General features: G+C 47.8%; 1 long non-coding RNA gene across 1 annotated transcript; it reads right to left on the bottom strand.

The window, feature by feature from the left end:
- Positions 1–404: 404 nt before the first annotated feature.
- Positions 405–15,361, bottom strand: LOC131110699 (uncharacterized). The gene is made up of 4 exons (XR_013625439.1): positions 15,224–15,361; positions 5,626–6,091; positions 5,468–5,534; positions 405–1,638 (listed from the first exon to the last, which is right to left on the bottom strand). It is a non-coding gene; the product is annotated as an uncharacterized LOC131110699 (long non-coding RNA).
- Between the last annotated feature and the right edge of the window lie 4,927 nt (positions 15,362–20,288).

The following is a 20,288-nucleotide window of genomic DNA, read 5'->3' as shown; positions in this document are numbered from 1 at the left end:
CAACATCATCATTTGGGCCGATTCTGGGATGGGAACCAGCAACTTGTTCAGTGGTTTGTGGGGAGAGGGGTTCGAACTGCGATGCAGGAAGCGATATGGAGAATATATGTTGTGGTGTACCCCAGGGGTCCATACCGGGCCCCAAACCCCAAAGTAGGCAAGAGTCACAGATGAAACGACGAGCCTGAACGATGGCGCTGACTACAGCTGAAATAAGCAGGCTGAGGAAAGGTGATGTCAACAAGGTGCGGCTCCAAGCGGCCAATAGGGTGAGCGACTGGCGTGCGCGTCAGGCGGCGGTTTGAATGTGACGTGAACAATACTCCATGGTTGCCGTCGGTTACGTGCTTGGGTTTGGGCCAAGTAAGCAGTGGTCATGCCAACGGAAATGACGTGAGGGTAACGTGACGTGAGGCGTGTTTTGCGCATGCTCTCCCGTTGAATAAAGTTTTGTACAAACGACAAACAGCAAACGGACGTTGTCTCGAAGACAACGTGAAGATAAAAGTGCCCCGGGGGTGTCCCGGTCAGTCAGACGGCTAAAGTAGCTTATGTCAGGTTGCCCCGGCAACGGCAGGCTATTGAGCTAACGAGCAGAAAGGTCCATTTCACCTTACGTCTGTTTTGAGACGCAGAATCCTAGCAGCGCGCGGTTGATCCGGCTAATCGCCGGCCGTGCCAGCTTTGAGGAGGCGGCGGAGAAGAAAAGCTCGGCGTGGTCCTTTAACAAAAGCGGCGCTTGAAGCCGTGCCAAGTGATTGGAAATAATCGAGTGACAATAATCGCATGAAAAGAGAGTAAAGTTTGTCATTCAAGCATTCAAGGCTCAATCATATCGGAGGTGTTTTGCATAACTAAGAGACCCGGTTCTAATCCTCAAAGGGTCCGGGGGCGACTTGGCTCTGCACTGTAGTCATTCAAGGTCACAACCTGGCAGGAAATATGGGCTGCCATGGCAACACAAAGATGGCCTCTGAAGGCTTAGCATAATTCTGCCCTAATAGAAAAATAACGGCGGCAAATCCCGTCCTTAGCGAGCGCCGGTCTTTGACTGAGGCCGACTCCCACCTGTGAGGCGCCCCGGCACCAAACCCGGTCGCTAAGGCTAGGAGAAGATGAAACGCAGCCCACCTCTGGATGGGGCCGGGCGGCCTGTAAGCCGCCGCCAAATTCTCTTTCTCTCTGAAGCCCGAATCAGCCCCTCGGAGCGTCTGCGGCTAGCTTTAGCTTTTTGAAGGCCGACAAGACGAGCTGCCAAACGCATGGCGCTCTCAACTTTGAAGTGCTTGAGCCGTGCTCTGAGAAGAAGAACTTTGGTGCCGGGAAATTGGCTTCTGTGGGATCAAATCTCAGTCCTCCGCTCTTCTGGTTGAACGCTGGTGTCACCGTGGGATCTCAACCTGCCTGCTAACCCTCGCTTTCCCCTCTTGATGGCAGAAAATCCCCCCGCACCCCCTACATTGTCGCCGGGTAGACGGGAGCTTGCCACGGTGGGGTGGAATTGCACGCTGACGTTCTCTGCTGTGCATCGTTACGGTCGGCTGGAGGGTCCGCCATGTTCTTGTGTGGACTGCTCCGTGGCTGCTTCCTTTATGTCCTTTGGTATGCGGAGCCTCCGGCATTGAAGGTCCGAAAAGCCTAAAAGAGAAAGTGGCGTCCGCTTGAGGATTACCTCCTTTTAAAACTTGATTTCATTGATTTGAAAACTTATATTTTCTTTACATTTTCCCAAATTGCACAGTGGCACTGAGTCAACGACGCAATTCCAGCGTGGGAAGTTGCTTTGACTTGGTTTGTCTCAGTTGACTATCCTGATTCCATGCCGTACCTAATATTATGGCCTGCAAGTGTTAATACTATCCCATAGCTGGCCCTGTATTCCAGGCCGTACCTAATATTATGGCCTGCGAGTGTTAATACTATCCCATAGCTGGCCCTGTATTCCAGGCCGTACCTAATATTATGGCCTGCGAGTGTTAATACTATCCCATAGCTGGCCCTGTATTCCAGGCCGTACCTAATATTATGGCCTGCGAGTGTTAATACTATCCCATAGCTGGCCCTGTATTCCAGGCCGTACCTAATATTATGGCCTGCGAGTATTAATACTATCCCATAGCTGGCCCTGTATTCCAGGCCGTACCTAATATTATGGCCTGCGAGTGTTAATACTATCCCATAGCTGGCCCTGTATTCCAGGCCGTACCTAATATTATGGCCTGCGAGTGTTAATACTATCCCATAGCTGGCCCTGTAGTCCAGGCCGTACCTAATATTATGGAATGGAATGGCCTTTATTGTCATTATACAAGATGTACAACGCGATTGGAGAGCTTCTCCTTTCAGTGCAATAGTTAAGTTAAAAAAGTATACAAAAAGTAAAGTAAAGTAAACAAAAAAAGACAATTTAACAAGATATATACAAGATATACACATAATATTGCACAGGAGCAGATATGCATTGCAGACACCAGAATATATATTCATTTTAGTGCATTTATGGCTGAGAGTATTAATACTATCCCATAGCTGGCCCTGTATTCCAAGCCGTACCTAATATTATGGCTGAGAGTATTAATACTATCCCATAGCTGGCCCTGTATTCCAGGCCGTACCTAATATTATGGCTGAGAGTATTAATACTGTCCCATAGCTGGCCCTGTATTCCAGGCCGTACCTAATATTATGGCCTGCGAGTATTAATACTATCTCATAGCTGGCCCTGTATTCCAGGCCATACCTAATATTATGGCCTGCGAGTATTAATACTATCCCATAGCTGGCCCTGTATTCCAGGCCGTACCTAATATTATGGCCTGCGAGTATTAATACTATCTCATAGCTGGCCCTGTATTCCAGGCCGTACCTAATATTATGGCCTGCGAGTATTAATACTATCCCATAGCTGGCCCTGTATTCCAGGCCGTACCTAATATTATGGCCTGCGAGTATTAATACTATCCCATAGCTGGCCCTGTATTCCAGGCCGTACCTAATATTATGGCCTGCGAGTATTAATACACATCACTGACAGTTTGATATACAGTACAGTACAGTACACTACAGTAAATGTTAGCATAATTACGTGGACAGTATCTTGATATGACTTTGGGCATGATTAGCATCAGGCTGGTGTTAGCCTATGTACTTTATTATTATCAGAACAATAATTCATATGGATGATTGGTTCATAAAGGAATAAATTCCTAATAATACTTTTGATGATGGTAAAATGACTTTCATGGTTTTCCCGTCTTATCCCGGCAGCCGTTAGCTGCTAGCCAACATGCTAGCGCCATATTGACATGACATAAACCGATATTGTCTTTAGCCTTGTGCTCCCGGAACGCTTTGATCATCGGGCTGCGTTCCGGCGGCCGGTCTGCATGATGGCTCAGCTTCCCATGAAGCAGACAATGACTTCCATAATGACGCTAAGAGGGGCTCCATTTATTTCTCAGCGCTTGTGCGGGCGGGCGGGCACGGCGGCCGAGCCGAGTAATTAAATCAACAGCGTACGAGCGGCGGAGAAGCTTTCAGCGCTCTGGTCCCCGGAGGCGACCGCGCCGAACGTCCTTCTTGGTCCTTCTTATGCCCGGCACCTTTTCCACATCAAAGCGTGCCGAGCTGCATGTCTCAGAGATTCCCATCTCCATGAAAGAATGGCCTTTGCTCAGATATGGACACCTCTGGCCTCATTTACCGCGCACGGTCCCCTTCCTCTCTCCGGGCCCCAATCCCAGGATGGAGGGGCGATGGGAGGAGATCACACAGCGAGGTGCGGGGACTTAAAGGCAAAGAGTTACCGAGCATCCTACCAGGAGTCTCCAAAGGCTTCCATTAAAACTCGCTCAATATGCCGGTCAGGGCTTTCAAAGTGCTGCGCACCCTCTGGCCCCCGCAAACTCAAAGGGCAACGGTGCACGTTGACTGGCGGGGGAATCGGCCCCCATTCATTTAATGAGTGGGGGCCATTAGTATGCTGTAGCCTCTCCCTTTTTCATCTTGACTTTTCAGGAGAGCTCCGCCAACTTGCCGTGCCGGGACAAAGGAGAGGCGCGGGCCAGCCGGCCTCAAATCGTCTTGATGGCGATTTCTCCGCGCTGTCCCTCGCTGGGCGGCTTCTCGCGGTCGGCGCCTTTCTGCCAAGTGTGGCCTAGAGGGTGGACACCCGGGACGCTCATGTGGATCGGTTTTCACGTCACAATCTTCTTGAAGAATAAATAAAACCACTTCAACTAAACAGCAGGCTAACCCTTCACTACACATCTTCAGGTAAACCTGGAGCTCTGCCGATGAGCCCTCGGTCTGCCACAGAGACGCGAGTTGAAGTCTAACCGTTCTGTTTTTCTTGTGCAACACCGCTAGCTAGACGAGAGAATACGAGTGTGACGTTAGCACGCAACAAATAACCGCTGCTAACCCTGGTGTCCTCCGTCCCGCTTCTTCATGTCACCACGTCCTATGCTAGCGCTGCAGCTCCCATACGTAGCTATGCTAGTGCTGCTAACCCTGGTGTCCTCCGTCCCGCTCCTTCATGTCACCACGTGCTATGCTAGCGCTGCAGCTCCCATACGTAGCTATGCTAGTGCTGCTAACCCTGGTCTCCTCCGTCCCGCTCCTTCATGTCACCACGTCCTATGCTAGCGCTGCAGCTCCCATACGTAGCTATGCTAGTGCTGCTAACCCTGGTGTCCTCCGTCCCGCTCCTTCATGTCACCACGTCCTATGCTAGCGCTGCAGCTCCCATACGTAGCTATGCTAGTGCTGCTAACCCTGGTGTCCTCCGTCCCGCTCCTTCATGTCACCACGTGCTATGCTAGCGCTGCAGCTCCCATACGTAGCTATGCTAGTGCTGCTAACCCTGGTCTCCTCCGTCCCGCTCCTTCATGTCACCACGTGCTATGCTAGCGCTGCAGCTCCCATACGTAGCTATGCTAGTGCTGCTAACCCTGGTGTCCTCCGTCCCGCTCCTTCATGTCACCACGTGCTATGCTAGCGCTGCAGCTCCCATACGTAGCTATGCTAGTGCTGCTAACCCTGGTGTCCTCCGTCCCGCTCCTTCATGTCACCACGTGCTATGCTAGCGCTGCAGCTCCCATACGTAGCTATGCTAGTGCTGCTAACCCTGGTGTCCTCCGTCCCGCTCCTTCATGTCACCACGTGCTATGCTAGCGCTGCAGCTCCCATACGTAGCTATGCTAGTGCTGCTAACCCTGGTGTCCTCCGTCCCGCATCCCGTGAGTGAGACGTGAGAAAGGTGCGTGGCTGAAAGATACAAGGCACGGCAGACGGACCAGTTGTTCTTATTAATAAGAATATTGTAGGAACGTTAAAAGGAAAGTGAAAAGTGGGGCACATAAAGGAGAGGTTTGCCTGTTAGCGTACAGCCGTGGCGTTCCTTTACTCGTGTGGATTTGCAGATGTAAACATTTCATGGAAACTGAAAAATTGATGGGAAGCTGACCTTTATCTGGACCAGCAGCAACGTCTTAATGGGACTTTCTTCCAGGACTTTTCACACAAAGCCGCTCCTGAAGACACGTTGGTGGAGGTGACAATAAAAACACAGGTAAGTGTGCAAGGTAAGGTTAGTGGAGGTAAGAAATCCCATTAGGATAACACCTTGGAAAAGCGCTCATTCCAGCACCGTCATCTCCTACCAGGAGGCCATCGTACGCTGGCCTCACACTTCATTAGCTTGCTGTGACACACACACACACACACACACACACACACACACACGGCGCTGACGTGCATCCCACCGTCACCTGTAAGAGATTACACAGCAGAGTTTGGCCAAACAGGAAGTAGCAGCTGGGGGGGCGGGGCGGCGCTAATTCAAGCCATAGCAGCACAGTATCATAGTCCCACATCAAACACCTCATGCCAGTCTGCCGTCTCATCTCCGGGACGCCCGAGCCCTCTGTGACCTGCGCTCGGAGCTCTGTGGCCCCCAAGACCTGACCCGAGGGCCCGGGAGCGGCGGGGGTCCCTGCAGGGTGCACCTGGAGCAGACTTACCTGCCGCCTTTGTGGATCTGCGTGGCAAAAGGGTGGCCGTGCGTCTCCGTGAGTGTTTGGACTCTGACCTGCACAACAAAGCAGAGGAGAGGGCCGGGGTCAGAGGTCACTGGAGAGAAAAACACAGCAACACAGGACGCCATGTGGCCCATCTGAGGGGGAACCAGATGCCCCCGAATGTCCTGATGAAACGTAAGCTCGGTGTCGGCACGCTACCGCCATCAATTCCAAGAGGGAAAGACTCACATAGGTTTATCTTCTCCTTCGGAAGTACGTCCATGGGTCTTGGCCTGGGACCATAGCCACGCAATGAAGGACCACGTGGACCTGCAAGCGTACCAGGCAGGAAGAGGGTTCACTGACGTGGGAGAAAGGATCCGCCGGAGCTGCTCTTCCAGTCCCCCCTCATGACGTCACGGGCGGAACCGGCAGATGAAGACACCTCCTCCACCGTCCTTGCGTCAGACCCCCAGACCCCCGCCACGCGTGTAATCAGCATTACTGGGCTGTGCCTAATCAAGTGTCCAGCGTGCGCTGGTGTTCAAGGTGACCGTGAGCGTCTCTCGTTGTTTCAGCGGTTTCCGTGTGCTTCCGCCTGTCTTTGCACGTTTCCCTGCCAGGCTGGGGCTCCAGCAGGCGTCCCCAAAGCCTGCAATCAGCAGATGTCTTCATGGAGCGGCCCACTGCCACATGCACTCCTCGCTTTCTCTGCCAGCTTGCATTTTGGCCACCGATAATTCTTTTTTCTTTTTTTAAATTCCCTTCTCCTCTTAAGATTATTCCTCCTCTTCCTTCCTCTTCCAAGCCGACGCGTTTGTTTGCTTGCTGAAGTCAGCTCGGCTGAATGGGTGCCGCTCCGTCCCTTTGTGGGCCCCACCGCTGATTTGGACAAGGTGAAGCACTTCAAGTCCACCCTTCGACCTTTGGGAAGTGGAGTCAGCGACCCCATGATGTCATCGCAAAGGGACCAACGTTGAACTCGCAGACCGAGACCGTGAATAAAAACCCCAAGCGACGCGGAGCTTCATTTGGCCCCAAATTGCCCACGTTTGCCCGCTTGACTTTTCTGCTTATTGCGCTCCAGCGTTTGATGCCGTGCGGCCTCCCGTCAGCACAACACGTGTTGGTCCAGGACCAGACTTTACCGTCTCTACCTTTACTTTTTATTATGGCTCACATTTAGGGTGGTCAACATTTTGGTAGTTGGAGCGTACAAATCCTCTTTATGATTTTAGAAATAGTTTGTAGGCTGATTAGAGCCCTGTGGACATGAAATAACACCCCTACAGTCACCTTTACACTCCGATGATCTTTTCTTTACTCCAGATTGCACAACTATTATACAACAGGAACTCCAGCTAGCTAGCTAGCTAGCTAACTTTTCACTCTTTGCAATCTGCGTGTGTGTGTGTACGTGTCTGTGTGTGTGTGTGCACGTGTGTGTGTGTACGTGTCTGTGTGTGTGTGTGCACGTGTGTGTGTGTGTACGTGTCTGTGTGTGTGTGTGCACGTGTGTGTGTGTACGTATCTGTGTGTGTGTGTGCACGTGTGTGTGTGTACGTATCTGTGTGTGTGTGTGTGCACGTGTGTGTGTGTGTACGTGTCTGTGTGCACGTGTGTGCGTGTGCACGTGTGTGCTTAGTTTCGGCTTGAGGTTGGATGAACTAAGGTGTAGTGTAGTGAGTGCACATGCTCATAAAGTACACATGCTAGTAAAGTACACATGCTCATAAAGTACACATGCTAGTAAAGTACACTTGCTCATAAAGTACACATGCTAGTAAAGTACACTTGCTCATAAAGTACACATGCTAGTAAAGTACACATGCTCATAAAGTACACATGCTCATGAAGTACACATGCTAGTAAAGTACACATTCTCATAAAGTACACATGCTCATAAAGTACACATGCTCATAATATACACATGCTTATGAAGTACACATTCTCATAAAGTACACATGCTTATGAAGTACACATGCTCATAAAGTACACATGCTCATAAAAACACATGCTCATTAAGTACACATTCTCATGAAGTACACATGCTCATTAAGCACACATTCTCAAAAAGTACACATGCTTATGAAGTACACATGCTCATAAAGTACACATACTCATAATGTACACATGCTCATAAAGTACAATGCTAATGAAGTATGAATGCTACTGAGTGTATAATTACTAATAAAGTACCAATGCTAATAAAGTAGAAATGCTAATAAATTCCAATGCTAATAAAATAGAAATGCTAATAAAGTACCAATGCGAATAATGTACCAATGCTAATAAAGTACCAATGCTAATAAAGTAGAAATGCTAATAAAGTAGAAATGCTAATAAAGTAGAAATGCTAATAAAGTACCAATGCTAATAAAGTAGAAATGCTAATAAAGTAGAAATGCTAATAAAGTACCAATGCTAATAAAGTAGAAATGCTAATAAAGTACCAATGCGAATAAAGTAAAAATGCTAATAGAGTAGCAATGCTAATAGAGTAGCAATGCTAATAAAGTAGCAATGCTAATAAAGTAGCAATGCTAATAGGAGTGGGCAGTTAACAGAACAACGTTGATGCTTTAAAGAGCTTCCATGACCTTTTTTTCTAATAGCCGTTCTGCTAACGTGTTAATGAGAACTTTTTTATCAGCCGCTTTGCAAGTGTAATGCCACGCAGAAAAGAGGTGTGTGTGTGTGCGGTGTGTGTGTGTGCGTGTGTGTGTGTGTGTGTGTGTGTGTGTGCGTGTGTGTGCGTGTGAGTGTGTTGTACGAGGGCATGTTAGACTTGTGCTCTTGGCTCGCCATTTTTCCTTTTCACTCCATTTGGTGACAGATTGGCTTTTGGATACGGTTCCGTCTTGGCAGCGGTGACTTGCGCGGCTCGCCGTTACAAAGTCACGGTGAGCTTTCACACCTCTTCATGACGACCCCGGACGACCTGGTGTCTCCTTAGCCAACACTTTCCTTTACGGCCTCCTCGCAGCGTCTGCACACTTTCACTGAGATCTTCTACATCTCCGTACATCCATCCATCCATCCATACAGCTATCCATCCATACGTCCGTCCATCTATCCAACTAGTTATCCGTCCATCCACCCATCCATCCACCCATCCATTCATCCATCCATTCATCCATCCATTCATCCATTCATCTGGACTTCGTGTTTTTATACCAGCCTGAAAAAATGAAAACAAAGACCTGTAATCGTAAAGATAATCGTGCTCCATCCATAATGTTCATCCATCCATCCATCCATTTTCTATGCCTCACTGGGGTCCTCAGTGGGGTCCCCACTGGGGTCGTCATTGGGGTTGCCATTGGGGTTGCCACTGGTCCCCCTTTGGGTCCTCAATGTATATATGTATATAATGTATAGATAATGTATATACCTATATTGTCATATATGAATATCCATAGATGCCGGATATTGCCATACATTATATGAATATCCATAGATGCTGGATATTGCCATACATTATATGAATATCCATAGATGCAGGATATTGCCATGTATATGTATTGATGAATGAATGAATATCCATAGATGCAGGATATTGCCATGTATATGTATTGATGAATGAATGAACATCCATAGATGCAGGATATTGCCATACATTATATGAATATCCATAGATGCAGGATATTGCCATGTATATATATTGATGAATGAATGAACATCCATAGATGCAGGATATTGCCATGTATATGTATTGATGAATGAATGAACATCCATAGATGCAGGATATTGCCATGTATATATATTGATGAATGAATGAACATCCATAGATGCAGGATATTGCCATACATTATATGAATATCCATAGATGCAGGATATTGCCATGTATATGTATTGATGAATGAATGAACATCCATAGATGCAGGATATTGCCATGTATATGTATTGATGAATGAATGAACATCCATAGATGCAGGATATTGCCATGTATATGTATTGATGAATGAATGAACATCCATAGATGCAGGATATTGCCATGTATATGTATTGATGAATGAATGAACATCCATAGATGCAGGATATTGCCATGTATATGTATTGATGAATGAATGAACATCCATAGATGCAGGATATTGCCATGTATATGTATTGATGAATGAATGAACATCCATAGATGCAGGATTCCAAGATGTAGTCTTGCCAAAGTGAAACGGTGCCAAGGATGCCGCTACGGATCCAAGGGTGACTTCTTGCACCAGGTCATGTTGTCTTTCTGCAAACTTATTTTGGACTTTCCATCGCGTCCATCAGACGAGCCCCCGCAGACGCGTGCAGGGCGGGCGAGCGCGGCGCCTTGTCACCCGAGCGAATGCTGAGTGACACGCAGCAGAGGCACGGTTGAGGCCTGACGGCGCCGGGCTCAGACACGTGTTGTCATGTGTTTGGTGGCGCTGACAAAACTCTTTTCATGCTAAACAGACCACGGCAGCTAAAGCTAAAGCTAAAGCTGAAGCTAAAGCTAAAGCTAAAGCTGAAGCTGAAGCTGAAGCTAAAGCTAAAGCTAAAGCTGAAGCGGCCAAGCAGCCGGTGGAAAGAAAGGAGTGTTGATTTAACACCCAAACTAAGTCGGGACATAATCAGTGACTGACTCATCCTTTCAGTCATCTTCATCCAATGCCAGTCGCAGACACGGATGAGCCAGATATGCAAATAATCGAAGGACTTCTAGAAATAATCCAAGTATGTGAAAGATGTCTAGACATAATCTACTGTACGTATTTTAAAAGAAGGTAGAAATAATCCAAATATGTGAAAGAAATCTAGACATAATATACTGTAAGTATTATATGAAAGAGATGAGCCAGATGAGCCAAATATGCAAATAATCTAAGGATTTCTAGAAATAATCCACAAGTACGTGAAAGATATCTAGACATAATCTACTGTATACATTATAAAATAATGTAGAAATAATCCAAGTACGTGAAAGATAGCCAGACATAATCTACTGTAAGTATTATGAAAAAGACGTAGATATCTACTGTAAGTATTGTGAAAAAGATGTAGATATAATCTACTGTAAGTATTATGAAAAAGACGTAGATATAATCTACTGTAAGTATTTTGAAAAAGACGTAGATATAATCTACTGTAAGTATTATGAAAAAGACGTAGATATAATCTACTGTAAGTATTATGAAAAAGACGTAGATATAATCTACTGTAAGTATTATGAAAAAGACATCAATATAATCTACTGTAAGTATTATGAAAAAGACGTAGATATAATCTACTGTAAGTATTTTGAAAAAGACGTAGATATAATCTACTGTAAGTATTATGAAAAAGACGTAGATATAATCTACTGTAAGTATTATGAAAAAGACATCAATATAATCTACTGTAAGTATTATGAAAAAGACGTAGATATAATCTACTGTAAGTATTATGAAAAAGACATCAATATAATCTACTGTAAGTATTATGAAAAAGACGTAGATATAATCTACTGTAAGTATTATGAAAAAGACATCAATATAATCTACTGTAAGTATTGTGAAAAAGACGTAGATATAATCTACTGTAAGTATTATGAAAAAGACGTAGATATAATCTACTGTAAGTATTGTGAAAAAGACGTAGATATAATCTACTGTAAGTATTGTGAAAAAGACGTTGCTATAATCTACTGTAAGTATTATGAAAAAGACGTAGATATAATCTACTGTAAGTATTATGAAAAAGACGTAGATATAATCTACTGTAAGTATTGTGAAAAAGACGTCGCTATAATCTACTGTAAGTATTGTGAAAAAGACGTAGATATAATCTACTGTAAGTATTATGAAAAAGATGTAGATATAATCTACTGTAAGTATTGTGAAAAAGACGTTGCTATAATCTACTGTAAGTATGATGAAAAAGATGTAGAAACAATCTAGTGCAAGTATGCTATGAAAGAAATGTGTAAATAATCCACTGTAAGAATGTGAAAGCAGCGTATAGATAATCTGTGCTGCGGGGGCAATAAAGTCATCCAAGAAGGTGCGTGCGTGCGTCCTTCTTATCTTAATGATAAACTGAAAGAAGAGGAGAATCTGAAGGTGTGAAATTGGAGGAGCTTTTTCTCTTTTTGTCTCTTTTTGTCTCTTTTTGTCTCTTTTTGTCTCTTTTTGTCTCTTTTTGTCTCTTTTTGTCTCTTTTTGTCTCTTTTTGTCTCTTTTTGTCTCTTTTTGTCTCCTGTCAGCGGCTCCTGCTGGTCTCATGCGTACTTATTGTTATGATGATGATGATGATGATGATGGTGATGGTAGAGGTTTTGGTGGTGGGGCTGATGAAGGTGAAAATGGGAAGCAAACATCCTTGACGTCCGTGAAGAAAAAGAGTGAACATTTTTAAAAAGGGACATTTCCATCCGGCCAATGAGCAACCTGATTTATATATTCCATGTATTCTATATATTCCATATATTTTATATATTCCATGTATTCTATATATTCAATATATTTTATATATTCCATATATTCCATGCATTCTATATATTCCATATATTTTATATATTCCATATATTCCATGCATTCTATATATTCCATGTATTCCATATATTCTATATATTCCATGTATTCTATATATTCCATTTATTATATATATTCTATACATTCCATATATTTTATATATCCCATATATTCCACGTATTCTATATATTCCACGTATTCTATATATTCCATATATTCCATGTATTCTATATATTTTATATATTCCATTTATTCTATATATTCCACATATTCCATGTATTGTAGATATTCCATATATTCTATATATTCCATATATTCCACATATTCCATGTATTGTAGATATTCCATATATTCAATATATTCCACATATTCTGCATATTCCATATATTGTATACATTCCATATATTCCATATATTCCATATATTCTATATATTGTATAAATTCTATATATATATATATATATATACGTATATATATATATATATATATTTGCCATCAGCTGTTCATGTCACATTCTGTCAAAATATGATTCTTCTCTACTCTGGAACAAATAATTCTAATTCCAAACAAAAGTGTAAAAAAAGTACATCCGGCGATGACAAATTTTCATATTATTTCAACGTTTTTCCAACAAATGTGAGTAATATCAGATCTGAAGTATATTATTAAATCCCACCAAAAACCACCTTCCATGATTCCTATTATTTATGTATTGACTACGATGATGACATCATTACTTCCATTTGACTTCCTTTTCCATTACTTGGAGAAGCCGTAAACGGTGAAAGAGTGGACTGGAGCAATGGAAGCCAGATATGGATGAAATATTGATGAAATATCAATATACATCCTCGCACGGCGCCGTGTTATCCATCTGACGCCAGCCTTTATTTGCAAATGTAGTAGTAGTAGTAGTAGTAGTAGTAGTAGTAGTAGTAGTAGTAGTACGTATACCGCAACGTCTCCTTAGCAAAGATCCTGCGTACATTGCGTCGTAGATAGAAATATGAAATATGACACGGGCATTGTGGGGGACGGCAAGGACTTCTTGCTTTTTTTTTTCTCCCAGCAGGAAAAGTTGGTGAAAAGACAAAGAAGCTGATGAGGCCCGGAGTCGAACCACGTGGACCACGCTCTTCTTTTGTTTCATGCTAAAGTATGAATATGCAAGCACCGAGAGCTGACCAAATAATGAGATGTTTCACTCGGACCCAAACACCAAACTTTGCACAATGAAAGGCCACCATCTGTTTGAGCGTCTGGACGATGTTCCGCCATCAGCTGCTGATGAGCGGAGACGAGCGGAGACGAGCGGAGACGAGCGGAGACGAGCGGAGACGAGCGGATTCCATCCATCTCCATCCACATCCAAATCAAACATTTAGCACCATGTGCAGAAGAAGAAAGGTGTGGAAATAAAAGCCATGTTGATGACTTCATTAAGGAAAAGAGCACAGCGAGAACGGGCTGAAAGGCGTCTTTGAAACAAAGTATCCCCCCCAGCCCCCCCCCCCCCCCCATGCATTTACCTCTGCACTTTCAACAGCAGAAGAAAAGTCAAAGTATTGTGAGAAAGAAAGTTAGCAGTCCTCCTCCGTCTCTCACATGATTACTCAAAGTTAACCTTAGCACGGGAGGGGGGGCCCCCGCCCCCCACCCCCAAAAAGGCTTTTGAAGGCTTTCCTTGTGTCGTACTAGCAAGCGCTTTCAACCGCGACGCCTCAAACAGACTTTCATACGAAGCTGTCACATCAGTCGTCTCCAAACTCCGCATTCTGCCGCAAAATATTTATGTAATCACTCATTCTAATATTCTTTTATTTATTTGCCAAATTCCCTGTCATGCCGGGATGTTTAACATCCAATCATTGCAACTTTTTTCTTTTTTTTGCTGGGAGAGGGTGTAACCTTCAAAGAGCCCCCCCTCCATCTTCTTCCCGTGTTCGCTAAGCAACAGCGGCCATTTTGTCTTGCGCTTGCATTGGTCCGCCCGCACGGCTTTCTAATCATTTATTAACCTTTACTATCCCACGCGCCTTCCTTCCTTCCGCCTTTCATCATTTCATGCAAAAGGCGCAGCAACATATTTCCCGCATGCGTGTTCACCGCGCGCACGCACACACACGCACACACACACACACACACACACACATTCTTGCCTAAGCGTGCACGTCAACCACCCGCTGCTCCCAGCGCCAAGAGTGCAAAGGCAGACGAGCGCAGGATGTTTAAATCAGCCGTCCCGGGGTCACCTTGACTTGGACAGGACCCACCGGAGCAGGGGTGTCCAAACTTTTTCCTCCCATCATATTCCATATTTTTGCTGCAATCCCGGGAATGTGTTTGGTCCCGCACCTTTTTCCTCTTGAAAAGCTTCCCAGGCTTCCATTCTACATTTCATTTCTTGGAATCAAAAATGGGCGGTGGGCAGCAAACGGCCCGCGGGCCAGATGTTGGACACCTCCGGCCTAGCGTCATCCTTGCTAGCAAAACGTAAACAAGCCGGTGGCGTGCTGGCGGCATCATGGAAGGCATCCCACCCTTCCGAAATTCACCGTCGCTGGGTCCTCATTCCTGCAGCCAGTTGCCAGCATCACTCAAATGTGCCCCCCCCCCCCCCCCTCCCAGGCCAGCGATGCCAGGAGGTTGTGAGGAGATGTCCGTGACGGACCCAGCCCCGTCCCACCCGGTACCCAGGCATGCACACAAGGACACGTGAGGACTCACCTCCACAAGGCGGGGACACGCACCCGCAGGCTGGTCTCATTCTCTGCTGGTCCAAAACGTCCGTCTTGTTGTCACAGAGGGTCTTGGGGGGGCTGGAGGGGCACAAGAACACGCAAGAGCCCGGCTGGTCCTGCTCAGGTCGCGAGGAGGACCCGGGACTGAATCAGAGCAGGCCCGGCTCGGCTCCAGGCTCAAGAGCTCCATGGGAGCGCCATGGGAGCGCCATGGGAGCGCCATGGGAGCGGCATGGGAGCGGCATGGGAGCGCCATGGGAGCGGCATGGGAACGCCATGGGAGCGCCATGGGAGCGCCATGGGAGCGGGAGGCGGCTCTATGCTGAGGATTTTGGGGAAGGATTATGGATTGAGACGTACAGCTGGGAGGCTAAAGTTACACTTTTCATTAGCAGGACCGAGGGGGTCCCTTAGCTGCTTTATGGGAAGCCGGTCCGATTTTGTGTGTGGACCTCTCACCCCACCCCCGCACCCCCACCCCCTCACCCGCAACCTCTCTCTTGGAATTGTTGGAATTGTTCATTCTTCACATAATTGTTTTTGATATAGCAAAAACAGGAAGGGAAGTGCTCTTATTCTTTTGGCTTTTTGTGCCAGGAATGAAAAAATAATGAAAAGAGAAAGAGAGAGCGAGAGAGCGAGAGAGCGAGAGAGAGAGAGAGAGAGAGAGAGAGAGGGCGAGCGGTGCATTGTGAAGTCCTCATTCACCAAAAAGAGTAAAGAGAGAGAGAGAGAGCAGTATGCCCCCTTCTGGCTCTTTTCTTCTCCCCCCTTTTCTTCTCCTGTGAGGAGATGTGAAGAAATGTCCTTTGATGGGCTCCGACAGAGGCCGGGCCACGGGGAGAGGGGTGGCGGGCGGGCGGGCGGCGCTGCCAATCCGTGCGAGGCGAAACGGCCCTAATAAGGAAGTAAGAAGCTGATGGCGGTGCCAGGACACCCGGCGCCGTCTGACGGTTGGCGCTCCTTGCCAGGTCACGTGACTTTCACCTGTGTGGCCCCGCCCATATGCTACCGCACCCCGTCTCCGCCTTTCAACCAGACGCAATTCTTCTGTTTTTCGGATGCATTTGTCTCGTTTTAGATCTAGGTTTGGTAGAGTGCTGGTGACAGAATGGGCGGACCACGAGGACGTGGCGGACCACGAGGACGTGGCGGACCACGAGGACGTGGCGGACCACGAGGACGTGGCGGACCACGAGGATGTGGCGGACCACGAGGACGTGGCGGACCACGAGGACGTGGCGGACCACGAGGACGTGGCGGACCACGAGGACGTGGCGGACCACGAGGACGTGGCGGACCACGAGGACGTGGCGGACCACGAGGACGTGGCGGACCACGAGGACGTGGCGGACCACGAGGACGTGGCGGACCACGAGGACGTGGCGGACCACGAGGACGTGGCGGACCACGAGGACGTCCGGGCCGCCCGGGCCGTCTGGGCCGTCCGGGGCATCCGGGGGTGCTGGAGCCTATCCCAGCTGACTTTGGGCGAGAGAGGCGGGGTCCACCCTGGACTGGTGGCCAGCCAATCACAGGGCACATATAGACAAACAACCATTCACACTCACATTCATACCTATGGACAATTTGGAGTGGCTAATTAACCTAGCATGCCCGTTGGCATGGAAACACCAATGGAGAAATGACTATAAAGGTACTATGGTACTATAGTACTATGGTACTATGGTACTATGGTACTATGGTACTATGGTACTATGGTACTATGGTACTATGGTACTATGGTAGTACAGTACTTACCGCTGAACATTCAATGCGATACAGTTGTGCATTTTATCATGACATGTACGCACATTACTGCATATACTAGTACCATCAAATACTGCCATCATATAAAATCCCATATGAATTCATACCTGCAGTATCCATAAGCTCCTCCTCCTCCAGACGCAAGAGCAGCTGAACAATGTGAAGAATGTACATTTAGCACTGTTGGATCTTAAGGAGAGCTTGAAGATGCCAGAAGAAGAAATGGGAGGGACAAGTTGGAACGTTGGTGAAAATGTGGATTGAATGTGATTTAGTGTCAGGTATTCCCACTGTCATCATCTCCGGATGGCAACAAGGTGGGATTGCTGAGCTGCATAAGCAAGGCCTCTGGCAGCCATCCGTTGCTGCTGAGCTTCTCCAAAACATCCTAAAACGGCAGGATCCCATTGGCTGTCCGTCAAGACACGGGACCACCCTGGGCCCCAATCAGACGCCATCTGCCAGAGAAGAAACATCTCCAAAGGCCTGGCCTCAACAGCCTCAGTCAAGCAGGATGACTTTTGTGGGACATGGCTAGCGCCCCGATTGTCTGGCCGTCACCCAAATAAACACATCACCTCCTGGACGGGTTGGGGGGCCATCCAGCCAAGCAGAGGTCTGCCGCTAAGGAGGGCGGGCCCGAGCTCACGCAGGCCTGCATTTGGGCCTTTTGTGGACACGGGATGTCCTGCCCGGCTGGCTCAGACTTCGGGAAGGTGTTCGCTGAAGTCCGGCCTCAGTCGGACCTGGTAATTACGGTGCAGGAGAAGCCGATTAGGCAGCCCGGTGAGGTGGGGGGACGGGCCCGTGCCCAGCTGGGAGGGGAGTCCTGCTGCGGGGGGGACCAATCAAGTGTGAAGCCTGAACCGCGGCCCAGCCCGGTTCAGTAGGACTTGGCGGCCGCTTCAGAGCGCCCAACTTTCACGGATTAGTGGAGACTATTCTGATGAGTGAAAAGGGCCGCCATCAATGCATGCGTGCACGCACACACCACGGCCTTCCCGCTCCCTACGTGCACGCACACACCACGGCCTTCCCGCTCCCTACGTGCACGCACACACCATGGCCTTCCCGCTCCCTACGTGCACGCACACACCACGGCCTTCCCGCTCCCTACGTGCACGCACACACCACGGCCTTCCCGCTCCCTACGTGCACGCACACACCACGGCCTTCCCGCTCCCTACGTGCACGCACACACCACGGCCTTCCCGCTCCCTACGTGCACGCACACACCATGGCCTTCCCGCTCCCTACGTGCACGCACACACCACGGCCTTCCCGCTCCCTACGTGCACGCACACACCACGGCCTTCCCGCTCCCTACGTGCACGCACACACCACGGCCTTCCCGCTCCCTACGTGCACGCACACACCATGGCCTTCCCGCTCCCTACGTGCACGCACACACCACGGCCTTCCCGCTCCCTACGTGCACGCACACACCACGGCCTTCCCGCTCCCTACGTGCACGCACACACCACGGCCTTCCCGCTCCCTACGTGCACGCACACACCACGGCCTTCCCGCTCCCTACGTGCACGCACACACCATGGCCTTCCCGCTCCCTACGTGCACGCACACACCATGGCCTTCCCGCTCCCTACGTGCACGCACACACCATGGCCTTCCCGCTCCCTACGTGCACGCACACACCATGGCCTTCCCGCTCCCTACGTGCACGCACACACCATGGCCTTCCCGCTCCCTACGTGCACGCACACACCATGGCCTTCCCGCTCCCTACGCGCACGCACACGCAGCTGGGAGAAGGAGGGCTGCAGCCGGTGCCACGTCGCCATAGCAACAGAATATTCCACATTTGAGAGACTTAGAGGATATTTAGTCCGCTGGCCGAGGCTGCATCGTGTTTAAAGTTGAACAAACGTGATAAATGCTCCCTCCTAACCTCCCTAAATAATACCCCCCCCCCCCCCCGACCCCCGTCTCAGTGTCGGAGTTGCCATGACGTCCCGGGGCCCGCTTTGCCCAATTTCTCTCTTTCCACTACTTCCTCGGCGTCTTTGGCAGGACTTTTATTCCTGCTTGGCCTTGAGTGTCACATGACTGACAACATCTTACCACAAATGAATTTACCCTCCCCCTTTCAAAGTCTGCACCGTGTATTTGTATTTGCTGGTATGTGTACTTTCTACTGGTACATGTACGTTCTACTGGTATGTGTACTTTCTACTGCTACCAAACAGCATGATTTGAGTTGTACTTCTGTCCAAGGACTATTATTATCTATTATTATCAAAGCATGCTTTTAATATGACCTTTCATCTCTGACCTTTCTAATGGTTTCTTCTGTGCTCCCTCCAAACCATAAGCAGTGGTATCATCCACAAATAGTACCTTCAGTCTTTCAGAACTTTGCTAATGTCATTGATGAAGTTCAACAGTTTTGGTCCCAAGCCTAACATACGTATTACTTCCTGTAGGTAGGTAGGTAGATAGGTAGGGAGGTAGGGAGGTAGGGAGGTAGGTAGGTAGGTAGTTTAGGGAGGTAGGTAGGTGGTAGGGTAGTTTAGGTAGGTAGGGTTTAAGCGGTGTGCCTTTAGATGGGATGGGCTGATCCTGAGGTGTTCTGACGTCCACCAGAAAGGAACCTTTTCCTTGATTGCATCCTTAAACGCTCCAAAGAGATGATAGATTCTTCTGACGTGGCTAATGTTGCTAAACAGGCCCTAGGGACACACGTTCCTGTTAGAACATCACAAAAAATTCATGTAGCATAAAAGTCTCATTCAGAAGCGGCTAAATGTTGACATTGATTGCTTTTGATACGTCTTTCAAGCTGAATGGCTGTGATAGTGAGATGTAGCATTATCTACAATGGCCAAGCTAGCTTGCATCATCCTGCACTGCAGAGCGCACGCATGCACGCACGCACGCACATGCACGCATGTACACACACACGCACACGCACGCATGTACACACACACGCACACACGTACGCACGCACTTCCTATCTCTTTGCCTGCTCATCACTCCTGACTTTGAAGTCTCCGACTTGTTGGGTTTTGCTTTGATTGGCTAACATTGTGTGAACACTTCCTGTCTTCCTGCTCGGGCGTCCATGAAGTGTCATCCAACCATTTGGGGCCTCCACTCTCTCACCTCCTTGCTGCCTTGCCTTGTGTTCATACTTTTAATTGGACCCATCATGGTAGTCGCAGCCACACACGTGCTGCTTCTTGTTCAGTGTGTGTGTGTGTGTGTGTGTGTGTGTGTATGTGTGTATGTGTGTATGTGTGCGTGTGTGCGTGTGCGTGTGC

This window comes from Doryrhamphus excisus, linkage group LG23, assembly GCF_037039965.1.
Source record: "Doryrhamphus excisus strain RoL-2023G ecotype Guam linkage group LG23, RoL_Dexc_Guam_v1.1, whole genome shotgun sequence".
Lineage (NCBI taxonomy): Eukaryota > Metazoa > Chordata > Actinopteri > Syngnathiformes > Syngnathidae > Doryrhamphus > Doryrhamphus excisus.
Note: the sequence above shows the minus strand (reverse complement) of the source record. Positions and strands in the feature narration are given on the sequence as shown.